General features: G+C 44.8%; 1 protein-coding gene across 2 annotated transcripts in view; it reads right to left on the reverse strand.

Moving 5' to 3' along the window:
* Positions 1-15,387, reverse strand: part of LOC143767993 (uncharacterized) — a 277,579-nt gene that overhangs the window by 21,237 nt on the left and 240,955 nt on the right. The window lies entirely within an intron of this gene.

The raw sequence follows: 15,387 nt of genomic DNA on the forward strand, positions 1-15,387 counted from the left end.
CATCATCGTCGCCATGCCGTGCCCGTCGCTGATTGGTCGAGGCCTGGCGGCCTCGACCAATCAGAGACGCGGGATTTCCAGGACAGACAGACAGACAGACAGAGACGGAAAAACCCTTAGACAATTATTTATATAGATGTATATTTGTTTGCTTTGAGGATTATATATTCCTTTATTATTAGCTACAGGGGCTTTTTGATCCCTGAGTAATGGGTAAAATTCATACTGTCCTTTAGTGTTTTTCAGGTCACCTTAGCAACCCAGTGTGGTCGTGGCTTTGTAGGTCCGTTTGTGCGCTTGCGTGCGGGTGCCAGGTATGTCCGTATCGCGGCTTGGAGGTTCGGATGGCTTGACGATGACGCGCCTGCGCTCTTAATGTGCGGTGATGCTGCGGGGGTGTGACGGCTGCATCATCGCTGGGCCGGTTCGTATCGCGTTATGTGGTGCGGCTGGTCCCAGTGGTAGTGCGCCTGCGCGCGCCTGTGGGCGTCTCCGCTCTGGGTGTGTGGTGTACGCATCACCGCTGGGCTGTGCTCGTCCTGCGATCATGTGATGTGGGCGTTCTGGTACCGTGACGCGCAGCTATGCTCACCAGGGGGTTACTGGGTACTTTGCGACCCTGTGGTTCGTTGGTTATATGACACAGGGATATGACACAGGTATGGACGCAATATGTAAGCGGCTGTCAGATTTGTTGCACAGGTTATCCCATGATGAATATGGAAGTTCGATAGGTTGCCTTTGTCTTTTGGCGCCAACCCCAGGAAGGATCCGCATTGGATAAGAGGACCATGATAGAAGCTATGACATTGGTGCCCCGTAACCATGGATATGTTGATGCTGGTGTCCGATTGGTTTAATGAAAGATAAACACTATATGATTGCTGTAATATTTTTGTATTTTTCATGGTTTCATTATTATCTGTGTTGGAGGAGTTTTTATGTCTTTTTACATGTATCCTGCACTTGTCTGATCTATGTTTTATGTCACATTGTTTGAGTAATTAGTAGCTGGTTGGTGATTGGTGCCCTGCGTGGTATCCACCCTATTTAAACCGGCATTTTGTACTTTGGTGTATGCTTGAAAAAGACCAGTGTTCTGGTTGAAACGTCGCTGTCACATGGCACAATAAAACCTTGTTTGATACTACAACACCCGGTTGGAGCGCTGTTCATCTTCTCTTGGACTGTTCAGAAGGGCCCCTGTCAGGGGTGGGATCCTGGCAGTGGCCAACAGGACAGAACGTTAAAGAGCCGCGCCTGCGGACCTCGCGGCGGCATCTTAAGAAAGGACACGAAGCGAGATATATTGTGGAGAAGTGAGAAACAAGATTGCAGCAACAAGGAGATATAGCCAGTAGGAGTCGTGCCGTAAGATCGAGGCAACATCCTACTGAGGCGCGTAGCCGGCGGCCGGAACGCCGAGGAAGTATTGGGCTCCAAGCATTACTTCAAACAGCGGCAGGGCAGTTGACTTTAGGTTGGCTGTCTCACCTAACATCATCTAAGCAGACATATGAGGCAATTGTGGGAGAAGGGCGACACTAGGGTCCCGGAAGAACTCCAGGACTACCCGTCATACGGGTGCGTCTTAGCCATACTGGGGGACGGAGAGAAAGAACATCAGAGAAAGAACCTCAGAGAAAGAACATCAGAAACAGAACATCAGAAACAGAGGTATTAGTTGTGAGGACTATCCCGTGGTGCTCAGCAGGGAAGTACTACAACACACAGGTGCTAGAAGGTAGGAACTGATTTCCATCTGAAACAACTTGTATAGTCGATTAACATGGTAACATATAATTAATAAATATTAGTACCAATAATACAAAGTACTATACAGACCTATCATCTGTAACTAGATACCAACACTAACAATTGATGACACATGGTCTGAGATGAAATGTGCAAAATATATACTTTATTATTAAAACAAGAACAAATGCAAGCATGTGGAGGGAAATATGGTTACACTTCGGTGATGTAGTAAAGAAAACGCAAGGAGGCAGGTGCCCGGGATAACCGTCCTTACTGATCTTAATAAAAAACAATCAAAATATATAAAGAAACCTAAAAAAGAAACAAACATAACGAAATAGTAGAAATGTCGGTGGAACAATCAATCATAATACAATCTATGCGGCTATAATGCAGCACACTCAGTAGGGCAAATGCATATTAAATCACACTATTAATCTAAGCCCATACATCTGAATGCTGGAGAGACAATTACACTGGTGCATACTTAGCCGCATCAAAGTACCCACCGCAAGAAGGAGTGGTGATCCCGGGGACGTGCCTCCACCCCAACGCGCGTTTCGGTGCTTACACCTTCGTCAGGGGGCATTCAATAAGCGTGCACACAGGGATTAAATAGTGAAAGAACAAAAGAGGACCCCGGAAGTAGATGCAGGCGACCCGGAAGTTGTCACACTGCACCATGGTAACCCTCGCGTCTGCTCGCTCTGATTTCCATCTGCAAAGGGAACGCTGGATGTGCCTTCGGACTGGCCGGACTCAGCCAGCCCGGTTAGCAGTGCTCTAGATTGCGGATCCTGAAGCCTTCAGTAAAGAGGTAAAGAGACTGCAACCCTGTGTCCTCGTTATTCACTGCGCCTTGCACCAACAATCACTCATCATCTTTTATTGGACGCCCCTTAGCAGGGTCACGGACCGGGGTCTAGCCACCGTGACATCGCCAGAACCGCAAGTAGAGAGACCCGGTACCGAGTACTCTGTGCCCCTGTGTCTGGGGGCGCTCCATAAGTCCAGATACACGTAGAAGGTTAAAGGGCGATTAGCAAGACAATCTCTATTTTGGACACTATTTACTGTAGTGAAAAACTGCGATTATAGACAACACAACTACTGAAATGATCAAACTCAACAGTCTTCATCATCAAAGAATGAGTAACAAGTGGTGAAACTATTCTGGGGTAATTAAGAGTATGGGGCTCGGTGGCTCATGGCAATCTAAACTATTGTAATGGACAATATTTTCTGTCAGATGAGTTTCAAGATGAAATATTAGACATTCAAAGATAACTATTTATAATAGTGGAAACAAACCCAACCAATATATGGAGAACCAGAAAAACCATCAAGCAGAAAGTAGATATAGAAATGCCTTAGTTACTTATAATTGGCCATATAAAAACAAAACATTTGTGCGCACAACAGGACTAAAAGATAATACATATAATTGTCCAATAAATTAGTGTCAATAGCTGACCTAGTTTATATATCAGGAAGTAGTGCTTCCCAAAAGTGACGGTTATATTTAAAAAAGGAGAGGGGGGGAGGTGCAAAATTAGAACTAAGTAATGTGGATTAAAATGACCCATAAATAGAGTGTATCAAAATACAACAAAAATCCACAAAATATTCACATAGCAGTGCAAAGTGCGATAGTGCAATGTGCAAAGCTGCAATTAGTATTCAATGACACAGCAAAAAAATACGATCCACACAAAAAGTGCAATGTGCTAAAAAATTGGGAGATACACGATAACTACCTTTCTGGGTCTGCCACGTCCCGTAATAGCGCACCCCGACGCGCGTTTCGGATCTTATCCTTCGTCGGGGGTGGCTATTGTTTGAACAGTAAAACCTTTTATACCATCCGTATACCTAATGCTGCGGCCCGGGTGTTATCGGCGCATGCGCAGTCAGGAGGATCAGGAAGTTCTGGCGCCCGTGCTATGTGAGGCTGAAGAGGAGGAGGAAGAGGAGGAGGTGCAGGAGCTGTAGACTGTGGGGGCAAACCTGATTGACGTAGGGCCCGCAATCCTTGGCGTGGTGAGGATGTGTTCCATCCCAAGGTCCAACTAGGTTTCGGCTTCCACTATGTTAACCCAGTGTGCCATCAGTGAGATGTACCGTCCCTGCCTACAAGCACTTGTCCACGTGTCCGTAGTTAGGTGGACTTTCCCAGTAACAGCATTGTTGAGGGCAAGGGTAATGTTGTGGGACACATGCTGGTGTAATGCCGGTACGGAACACCAGGTGAAATAGTGGTGACTGGGGACAGAGTACCTTGGGACGGCTGCCGCCATCAGGTTGCGGAAAGCTTCTGTCTCAACGAGCCTAAAAGGAAACATTTAGAGTGTAAGCAGAAGAGAAATGTTAGAATTTAGTACTGTGGCCTGTGGGGCGTTGGCTGGGTATTTCCGCTTGAGCTCCAATGACTGGGGTATACACAACTGAAGGATGTGCTGGAACAAGGACGTGGACGGGTTTGATGATGGTGCTGCTTGACTGTGAGCAACAACAGGTGCAGGGCCAGAGGCATCTTCACATGCAGTGGACTGGGGATAGGCTGCTATGCAAAAAAGTGGAAGAATCATTGGTGTCACCTGCAGACAGTGTTTCTGGAGCCTGGGTTCGGCCCACAAAGTCGGGTGATATGCTGCCATGCGCCTGATCATGCTGGTGGTGGTCAGGCTGGTAGGTTTGCTACCCCTGCTGATGCGGGTATGGCAGGTGCTGCAAATGGCCTGTTTGGGGTTATTGGCAGAGTCTTTAAAAAAATAACCAGACTCAGGAAGATCTAACAGTTGGAATAGCAACTTCCCTCATGTTGGTGTTGCGGGGAACGGATGCACGCCTTCTGTTTGTGGCCACCACACTGCTTCTTCCTGCCTGTTGGGGTGATATGCCTCTTTCCTCATGTGTGCTGCTGTCCTCGCTCTGCATGTCCTCCTACCAGGTTGGGTCAGTCACTATGTCATCCACTACCTCGTCTTCCACATCCGCACCCTGCTCCTCCTCCTGACTTTCTGGCAATTGTCTCATCATTGTCCATCTCTTGTGACACTTTGCCACCATCGCGTTCATCGTGTGACCGTGGCTGTTCAAAGCTTTGGGCATCGCCACATGCGATCTCATCTGGCCCCACTTAAAGCTGATCGGCCGAGAGTCTGGAATCTTTAAAGGGAAAACTGAACAGCTCTTCAGAGTGTCCAAGTGTGGGATCAGTTGTCTCAGGACACTCGGCATGGTGGGAGTAAGGAGGATCAGGGTGAGGAATATACGGTCCTCACTCACAGCTACTCAGACTTGACCGTCTGGAAGACATGGTGGTGATGGTGCTGGCTAAGTGACTGGAAGCATTATCCGCTATCCAACCAATAACTGTTTCACACTGCTCTAGTGGTGTGAGGCGGTCCCCTAGAAACTGGGACAGGAACCTTAAGTGAGAAGATGTGGGTATTGTTGTGGCCCACTTTTAGCTTGGCCACAGCCTCGTCCTCTGCATGCACCATCAGCATCACGTCCACTTCCCAGTCTTTTGCCCCTTGTCTTGCCCATTTTAAATGGACTACTGAACTATTTAAAAAGCTCACTACAAATGTATTTATTTGGAGAAACATTATATGTGATGTGTATGCCTGCAAAACTAAGATTTTTCCACCACAGATACACCAGGCCTCAGCCTGAGATAACAGACTGTATAAATTTTTATGTTTGTTGGTAATTTTTGAAAAAAAATGAAAAACGAGTAGAAAAAGGCTAGCAGACAGAACTATGCAACGTATGCCTGCGAAGGTAGGATTTTTCCACCATAGATACACCAGGCCTCAGCCGGAGATAACAGACTGTATATTTTTTTGTTTTTTTTTGTGAAATTTTGAAAAAAAATAAAAAATAAGTAGAACAAAGCTAGCAGACAGGACTATGCAACATATGCCTGCGTAGAAAACATTTTTCTACCACAGATATCTCAGGCCTCAGCCTAAGATAACAGACTGTATACATTTTTTTTATGTTTGTTGCAAATTTTTGAAAACAATAAAAAATTAGTAGAACGAGGCTAGCAGACAGAACTATGCAACTTATGCCTGCGAACAAAAGACTTTTCCACCACAGATACAGCAGCCGTCAGTCTGAGATAACAGACTGATCTAAATGTGGCCTTGATTTTTTTGGGCACAACAAAATTTTGCACAATGATATGCGATGCGTGTGGCGTACAACTCACAGTGATAAATCATAGAACTGTAGCTAAATATATTTAGGCCAGCTACAGATTTTTTGGGTCAGGAAAGTGGTGTCCAAAAACATTGTAAGACACTACAAAATATAAGATAGTACAAAAAAAAAAGCTTTTTTGGCGCAGTCACATCTGATGCCTGGGACTAATTTTTTTTTTTTTAAATTCTTATATTTGCAAGTTCTTCTATTACAATGACCTGGCTGTAGTCTGCAGCGTGCCCAAGCAAATAGATGAAGAAGAAAATGGGGCTATGGATTGCATTAGAATAAAAGGAACAGGTATAAGATGCAAAAAAAAAAAAAAAATTGCCACAGATAACTGCAGTAGGTATATATTAAATAAGCAGCAGCAGACAGTAATGGAGCCTTTACATGTAAGCAGTGAGAGCTATGTACTCGCATACAGTGCCTGCAGGCCTTGCACTGATGTGGATATGTGCACATAGACTCCCCTGCCTACCTAGCGCTGCAATCTATGGACCCCCGAATTAGCCCTAAAAAGGACTGTTGGTTTCTCAGGATTTGTGGACTGAACACTAGTAGACCCACACTAACTAATAAAAGGACGATTCTGAGCTTATCTCAGCAGCAGCTCTCCCTACACTAGCTAAGTCTGGAGCAGAATGCGGCAAGCAGGGCGGAACCACGTCTCTTATAGACCTGACGACACTGTGCGGCCAGCCAATCATTGTAATACTTCAACAAAGATCCCTGCAGCATTACAGTACATGGCAGACAATCCCTGCATTGTCATTGGCGCTCTAAATAGTGCCAGAATTGCAGGGCAGAGACCCGAGCTCCCGACGAATAATCCCGAGTACACCAAGCATAGTGATACTCGGGCGAGTACCGAGTAGTGGTGAGCACGTTTGCTCATCACTAGCAATCACTGCAATCAAATGGTTCCTGTAACTGTCAATGAGACTTCTGCACCTCTCGACAGGGATTTTGGCCACTCCTCAAGAGCAAACTGCTCTAGTTGTCTCGTGTTTGAAGGTTGCCTTTTCCAGACGGCATGTTTCAGCTCTTTCCAAAGATGCTCAATAGGATTTAGGTCAGGGCTCACAGAAGGCCACTTCAGAATAGTCCAATGTTTTCCTCTTAGCCATTCTTGGGTGTATTTAGCTGTGTGTTTTGGGTCATTATCCTGTTGCAAGACCCATGACCTGCGACAGTGACCAAGCTTTTTGACACTGGGCAGCACATTTCTCTCTAGAATCCCTTGATAGTCTTGAGATTTCATTGTACCCTGCACAATTCTAGACATCCTGTGCCTGATGCAGCAAAGCAGCCCCAGAACATAACAGAGCCTCCTCCATGTTTCACAGTAAGGACATTATTCTTTTATTGATATGCTTCATTTTTCCATCTGTGAACATAGAGCTGATGTGCCTTGCCAAAAAGTTCAATTTTTCCCATAGGACATTCTCCCAGAAGCTTTGTGGTATGTCAACATTTAGTTTGGCAAATTTTAGTCTGACATTTTTATGATTTCATTTCGACAATGCTGTCCTCCTTGTCATCTACCATGAAGTTTACTTTGACTCATACAACGATGGATGGTGCGATCTGACACTGATGTTCCTTGAGCTTGAAGTTCACCTTTAATCTGTTTAGAAGTTTTTTGGGGCTCTTTTGTTACCATTCATATTATCTGTCTCTTTGATTTGTCATCAATTTTCCTTCTACGGCCACGTCCAGGGAGGTTGGCTACAGTCCCATGGATCTTAAATTTTTGAATAATACACTACCATTCAAAAGTTTAGGGTCACTTAGAAATGTCCTTATTTTTTAAAGAAAAGCACAGTTTTTTCCAATGAAGCCAACATTAAATGAATCAGGAACACACTCTAATCATTGTTAATGTGGCAAATGACTATTCTAGCTGGAAACATCTGGTTTATAATGCAATATCTTCATAGGTGTATAGAGGCCCGTTTCCAACAACCATCACTCCAGTGTTCTTATGGCATTTTGTGTTTGCTAACTGTGTAAGAAGGCTAATGGATGGTTAGAATACCCTTGAAAACTCTTGTGCAAGTATGTTAGCACAGCTGAAAACAGTTTGGCTGATTAGAGAACCTATAAACCTGACCTTCCTTTGAGCTAGTTGAGAATCTGGAGCATTACATTTGTTGGTTCCATTAAACTCTCAAAATTGCCAGAAAAAAAAACTTTCATGTGAAACTCAATAGTATTTTCTTGTTCTTAGAAATAAAGGCTATTCCATGCGAGAAATTGCCAAGAAACTGAAGATTTCCTACAACGCTGTGTACTACTCCCTTCAGAGGAGAGCACAAACAGGCTCTAACCAGAGGTAGAAAAAGAAGTGGAAGGCCCCGATGCACAACTGAACTACAAGACAAGTACATTAGAGTCTGTAGTTTGAGAAATCAACGCCTCACAGGTCCTCAACTGGCAGCTTCATTAAATAGAAAAGATTACACACTTAGCAAGCAAAAAGCATGTGTGAAAATGGTGAAAATGTCCAATATTAGTACACAACATGGATGATCCTATGCCTGCTTGTAAAGTGAATAGCAGACCATTTTGCGAAAATCAAATTGCAACAAGGAGAGAAGAAACCGAACTGAGAGGTCCAATGTATAGACGAATAAAAAAAACAATAAATGTATATAGTACAAAAAGACGTTGTTTATTAATAAAAACAAAAAAAAGAAGCAAAATGTGGTAACATGATACTGACAACACGAAGTGTATGTCTGCCCATGGACCACAACAGACCAGAGGAACAACCCATGTATAACTGCAACAATGATTGTATGACACAATGATACGGAAAAAATAAAAAAATGAAAAAAAAGAAAAAAAAAAGTATAATTAATAGAAAAGAAAAAAAAATGGTGTTAGATGCGCTGTATAAATAGAATGATGACTTCTGTGCACAGGTAACGTAGCAGGTATATTGTAGCAAGCAAATAGTAAACGGTGATTAACACTGAATCATGTAACCTGCAAAAGAGCGCTAGATAATAAAGAAAACTACATGTGTCAGTTGAAAATGTACCGTATGTACTCGAGTATAAGCCGAGATTTTCAGCCCAAAAAAATGGGCTGAAAGTGCCCCTCTCGACTTATACTCGAGTCATGGTCGGCGGGTGAGGGGGAGCGACGACTGTCAAATACTCACCTGCATGTCCCACGGTCTCCGGGCGCGGCAGCTTCTTCCCCTGTTCAGCGGTCACTGGCACCGCTCATTAAAGTAATGAATATGGACTCCACTCCCATAGGGGTGGAGCCGCATAATCATTACTGTAATGAGCGGTACCATGTGACCGCTCACTTCAGGAAGAAGCTGCCTCACCCGGAGACCGTGGGACATGTAGGGACCACGCCAGGAGACGCCGGGAGCAGGTGAGTATTTCATATTTACCTTCCCTCGTTCCCCCGACGCTCCGTCTTTTGCGTCCTCTGCAGTGACTGTTCAGGTCAGAAGGCGCGATGACGTATTAGGCTGGGGTCACACTTGGCGTAAGACAATACGCCACGTATTATACGTCCGTACTACGGCCGTAATACGGAGAAATGTTCCCAAAATATTGATCCGTAGTCAGGGTGTGTCAGCGTATTTTGCGCATGGCATCCTCCGTATGTAATCCGTATGGCATCCGTACTGCGAGATTTTCGCGCAGGCTTGCAAAACCGACATCTAATGGATTTATGTGCTCAAATGTTCGGGAAAACATATATACAGTATATATATATATATATATATATATATATATATATATATATATATATATATATATATATATATATATATATATATATATATATATATATATATATATATCCAACAAAAAGATACAGAAAGAAAAGCGGCACTACCCTAGTCGGGTCAACAACACACACTAACTGCTGCGGGAACAGCGATGGTCTCTGTGCTTGCAAAACACCATATAACTGCGGGGTGCTCCTTCCAAGAAAACAGTCTTTTAATTCAGAAAAAATCCATAAGAAATGATGAGGGCACTCACCGCATAAAGTAGAAAATGGTTCCTTTATTGAAGATAAAACATCCAGAAAACGGTCATGGCCGGGGGAGAGGCAGCTCGTGCGAGCAGGGGTGGACAACGGCCGTTTCGCGCTGTCTTGCGCTTCTACGGGTCCTGTAAACCGCTGTGTTTATTTCATTAAACTACTTTTAAATCATGTGTGTGTGTGTGTGTGTTTTTTAACCCTTTCAAACAATTGGATTAATAATGGATAGGTGTCATCATTGACGCCTCTCCATTATTAATCTGGCTTAATGTCACCTTCCAATATAGCAAGGTGGCATTAACCCTTCATTACCCCATAGCCCACCGCTACAGGGAGTGGGAAGAGAGTGGCCAAGTGCCAGAATAGGCGCATCTTCCAGATGTGCCTTTTCTGGGGTGGCTGGGGGCAGATGTTTGTAGCCACGGGGGGGCCAATAACCATGGACCCTCTCCTGGCTATTAATATCTGCCCTCAGTCACTGGCTTTACCGCTCTGGCGGAGAAAATTGCGCGGGAGCCCACGCCAATTTTTTCCGCCATTTAACCCTTTATTTTAGCAGCTACAGCGCTGAAATTTTGCACATACACACTACTAACATTAGTAGTGTGGAATATGCAAAAAAAAAGGGGATATGAGATTGTTTACTGTATGTAAACCATGTCTCATATCCTGTCGGGTTTAGGCAGGAGAAATGAAAAGCCGGCAATTGAATTACCAACTTTTCACTAACACCGCTGCGTATTTCTCGCAAGTCACACTGCTGGACCGTGTGGAATCCGTATTTTTCTCGCCCCCATAGACTTTTATTGGCGATTTTTTTGCGCAATACGCTGACAAACGCAGCATGCTGCGATTTTGTACGGCCGTAGAAAGCCGTATATTACGGATCCGTAATATATGGCTGATAGGAGCAGCCCCATTGAGAATAATTGTGCCGTATGTAATGCGAGTTTTACGGACGTAGTTTCTGCGCTCTTACGTCCGTAAAACACGCATGTGTGACCCCAGCCTTAGTGTGCGCACCGCCCTCTGCCTGAACAGTCACTGCGGAGAGACGGGATGCTGAGCAGCGGGCTGCAAGAGAGGCGAGTATGTCATTTTTTTTTAGTGCAGCAGCAGCATTACATGTGGCACAATGTTATGTGGAGCATCTATGGGGCCATAATGAACTGTATGGAGCATTATATGGGGCACATTATTATATGGAGCATCTTATGGGGCCATAATGAACTGCATGGAGCATTATATGTGGCACATTGTTATGTGGAGCATCTATGGAGCCATAATGAACTGTATGGAGCATTATATCTGGCACATTGTTATATGGAGCATCTTATAGGGCCATAGTGAACTGTATGGAGCATTATATGGGGCATCTATGGGGCCATAAAGAACTGCATGGAGCATTACATGGAGCATCTATGGGGCCATAAAGAACTGCATGGAGCATTATATGGGGCATCTATGGGGCCATAATGAACTGCATGGAGCATTATATGGAGCATCTATGGGGCCATAAAGAACTGCATGGAGCATTATATGGGGCATCTATGGGGCCATACAGAACTGCATGGAGCATTATATGGGGCTCCTGATTCAATATGGATATTCAAAAACACTTAACCTACTGATGTATCAATTAATTTTACTTTTATTGGTATCTATTTGTATTTTTGACATTTACCGGTAGCTGCTGCATTTTCCACCCTAGGCTTATACTCGAGTCAATAAGTTTTCCCAGTTTTTTGTTGCAAAATTAGGGGGGGTCGGCCCGTAGCGCTGCTATCATGAGGCAAGTTGAATACTTCGCCTCAAGCGGCAGAGCATTCCTAAAGACAGGGGGCGGCAGAGCAGCAGTCAGAGGTTAGAACACGTGGTGCCGACTCTCCCTGCAAACCCTGCTCTAACACTTGCTGACAGTGTCTGCACTGTCGCAAACAAGGTAACGTGCGGCGTGCCCAGCGGCAGGTGAGGTGACTCGTTACCACCCGGCCGGCTGAGGTGCAGAGGCGGTGCCCTGTCTCCTGATGACCTGCTGGCTGCTGTGCTGGGAGTCGGACACACGCATTGCTGGCCGACTTGGAGCAGTAACCGGCAGCAGTAAGGCTGCTTTCACACATCAGGTTTTTGCCGTCAGGCACAATCCGGCGAGTTTTTAAAAAATCGGATCCGTTTTTTTTACACACCGGATCCGTTTTTTCCCATAAAGTTGTATTAGCGCTGGATTGTGCCTGAAGGACATGCGTTTCATCCGTTTTGTGCCTGATCCGTCCCTTCAGGCTTTTTTGCCGGACACAAAAAAAAGTCTCCTGCAACGTTTTTTTCTGTCCGGCGAAAAAGCCTGAAGGGCCGTTTGCGGCAATAAACGCATGGAACGGATGTGTGAATTATCGGTTCCGGCTACCAAATCCGTTTTCTGTACACTGAGCATGCCCAGATTTGTTTTCGATTCTGGCATAGAAAATCTCTCTCTCTCTCATATACAAAGGCGAGGTTTTTTTTTTTGCTTTCTTGGCAGGGGCCTGCAGCTTATCAGATTGTGACTCGTGGGAGGAGAAAAGTAGCTGTGGACTGTCTGTGAGCACTGGAGAAATGGTGCAGACAAGCACATGCAAAGCCTGGACAGGGTGAATGGGAAAAGAAAGTAAAGGGCTTCCTATTGTTAACCCTTAAGTGCCCCCAGACTGCAAGCAGTAGGGTATGTTTCCACGTTCAGGAAACTCTGCGTGTTTGACGCTGCGTTAGAGCCGCAGCGTCAAACACGCAGCGTATAGATGTTACAGCATAGTGGAGGGGATTTCATGAAATCCCATCTCCACTATGCAGTAAAACACACAGGCGGCAGACCCACGTAAACGGACATGAGGCGCGTCTTTTCAGAACGCAGCATGTCTGTTTACAATGCGGCGACGCTCCGTCGCCGTGCCGTAAATGTGCCATAGACTATCATTAGATGCGATAAAATTGCATCTAATGATTAGTCTCATGCGTAGAAACTGCGTAAATGCAGCTTACTACGCATGTCTGCCAGCTCACCTGTCCCGCTGCCGGAAGTCCCTCATCCACTGCAGTTCTCGCGATAACTTATTGCGAGAACTGCCATGACCGGGACTTATCTCCGGTCACTAGTCTGGTTCTCACAAACAGCTGATCACCTGTTTGCGAGAACGCTGTAGTGTAGGTGATGACTGGAGAGTTATCTCCGGTGATCATCTACCGGCTCTGCTACATCTCCGGCGATCATCTACCGGCTCTGCTACATCTAGATGTCAGGCATCCAGATGTAGCAGAGACGGACTCGTCTACACCTGTGTGGTCATGTTGGTGCGAGCAGGAACGCGCCCCGACGTGAATCATGTAACGTCTTTTGCAGGTTACATGATTCAGTGTTAATCACTATTTACTATTTTCTTGCTACAATATACCTGCTCCGTTACCTGTGCACAGAAATTACCATTCTATTTCTACCGCGCATCTAACACCATTTTTTTATTTTCTATTTATTATACGCTTTTTTCATTTTTTTACTTTTTCCGTATCATTGTGTCATACAATCATTGTTGTCAGTTATACATGGGTTATTCCTCTGGTCTGTTGTGTTCCACGGTGTGATGCAGTGACCCCTGTTACAGCTAGGGGGCGCTGTATGTGCTCTGCAGGACACGCATGGAGGCGTAATGGGGATAGTGAGACAGTGTCCGGCATTGTGGTGAATAGCCGGTATGTATCGCAGAGGAGGAGGTCTTCTGCGCTGTAAGCCTTACTTGGTATGGGGAGCTGCTCCCTGCAATGCAACCCGGAGTATTTTGTCTTTGGTGCACATGAGCACGAAGATGTAATTTAGTGCATCTGGGTCTGGGTTGCGGGTAGCTATGACAGATGGCAGGGTCTGGCTACCCACATACCTCACCTCTGGGTGAGGGTGCTCACTGTACCCCTTTTTCCTGCAGGAACTTCGGGTGTGTGAGGACCTGCAGTGATGTCAGGATCACATGGCCAGCCCATGTGATCCATACCTCACCCGTGGGTGTAGTTACAAGCTACATAATGTGACCAGTGTTTGGTCACATGGTGAGAGTGTTTGGACCTGAATGGTCTGTACTGGAGAAACCGTGGTCATGGACGGTCTGTGCTTGGAAGCTCCTGTGAGGGGACTCTTCCTGGAAGCACCTGAGAGACCGTGGATCTGGACGGTCTATGTTGGGGAAGCTACTGTCCTTCGCTGGGTCTGGACTGACTGAGGTGTGCTGGCCAGACAAGTTGGTGAACCTGGTAAGGCCGTTTCCCCAGAAAGACAGGACTGACAAGGAGTCAGCGTGAGGAGCGGAGCTCCTGGAAGGTAACCCCGACAAGGGGGTGGTAATATACTGTAACTGTATCTGCTATATGAGCTGTGCAGCCACCCATGGCTGGAGAGATACAGGCTTGAATAATGAATGCTTTGTAAAGCCAAATGTGATGAAGTAATGGACTATGTGTAAGCCGGTGATATGCAATCTGGTTTACGGAGCGGTTTATGACGTTTAAATAAACCATATGGTCTGAATTATGTCAGAAAATCGTGCTTTTGTGCTTCAATCCCGGGCCACGCGAGTATTCCCCTCCCCGTTAGTGAGTGCTATCTTACAACGGGCAGATATACACTTCGTGTTGTCATTATCATGTTACCACCTTTTGCTTCCTTTATTTTGTCTTTATTAATAAACAACGTCTTTTTGTACTATATACATTTATTGTTTTTTATTTGTCTATACATTGGACCTCACAGTTCGTTTTTTTTTCTCTCCTTGTTACAGCTTCATTAAATAGTACACGCAAAACGCCAGTGTCAACATCTACAGCGAAGAGACAACTCCGGGATGCTGGCCTTCAGGGCAGAGTGGCAAAGAAAAAGCCATATCTGAGACTGGCTTTGACATGACATTTTTTTTTATCGCTTTTTATTCCGATTTTTGTTAGGCAGAATGAACAAAAATAGACCAAAAAAATGGGGCAAATGATATATGAGCTCTGCCATACGAAAAATTGCAAAAACCAAAAAAGAAATGGACACGAGCGCTACTAAAATACTAGAAAATTTATTGAAAAATGTATTCTAAAAATATGTTCGAACAACAATGACAATTATATATTAAGGATGGAATGAAAAGGAAAAAAGACAACAACCTAGTACCACGTACAGGTGAAGATATTCGCAGGACTAATATACCAGCCACTTCATATTGTATTAAAACTACACATATAGCAAAGTAGACAATATCGGATTAGTATCTCTCAGTAGATAATACAATACTGCATGTAGGCTAAGGGTTCAAAAATATCGTACCGGATCAATGTATAACACTAGATAATGGAAATATATAATGCAAAATGTCTGATCCCGAAGGGGTT

This window comes from Ranitomeya variabilis, chromosome 4 (genome assembly GCF_051348905.1).
Source record: "Ranitomeya variabilis isolate aRanVar5 chromosome 4, aRanVar5.hap1, whole genome shotgun sequence".
Taxonomy (NCBI): domain Eukaryota; kingdom Metazoa; phylum Chordata; class Amphibia; order Anura; family Dendrobatidae; genus Ranitomeya; species Ranitomeya variabilis.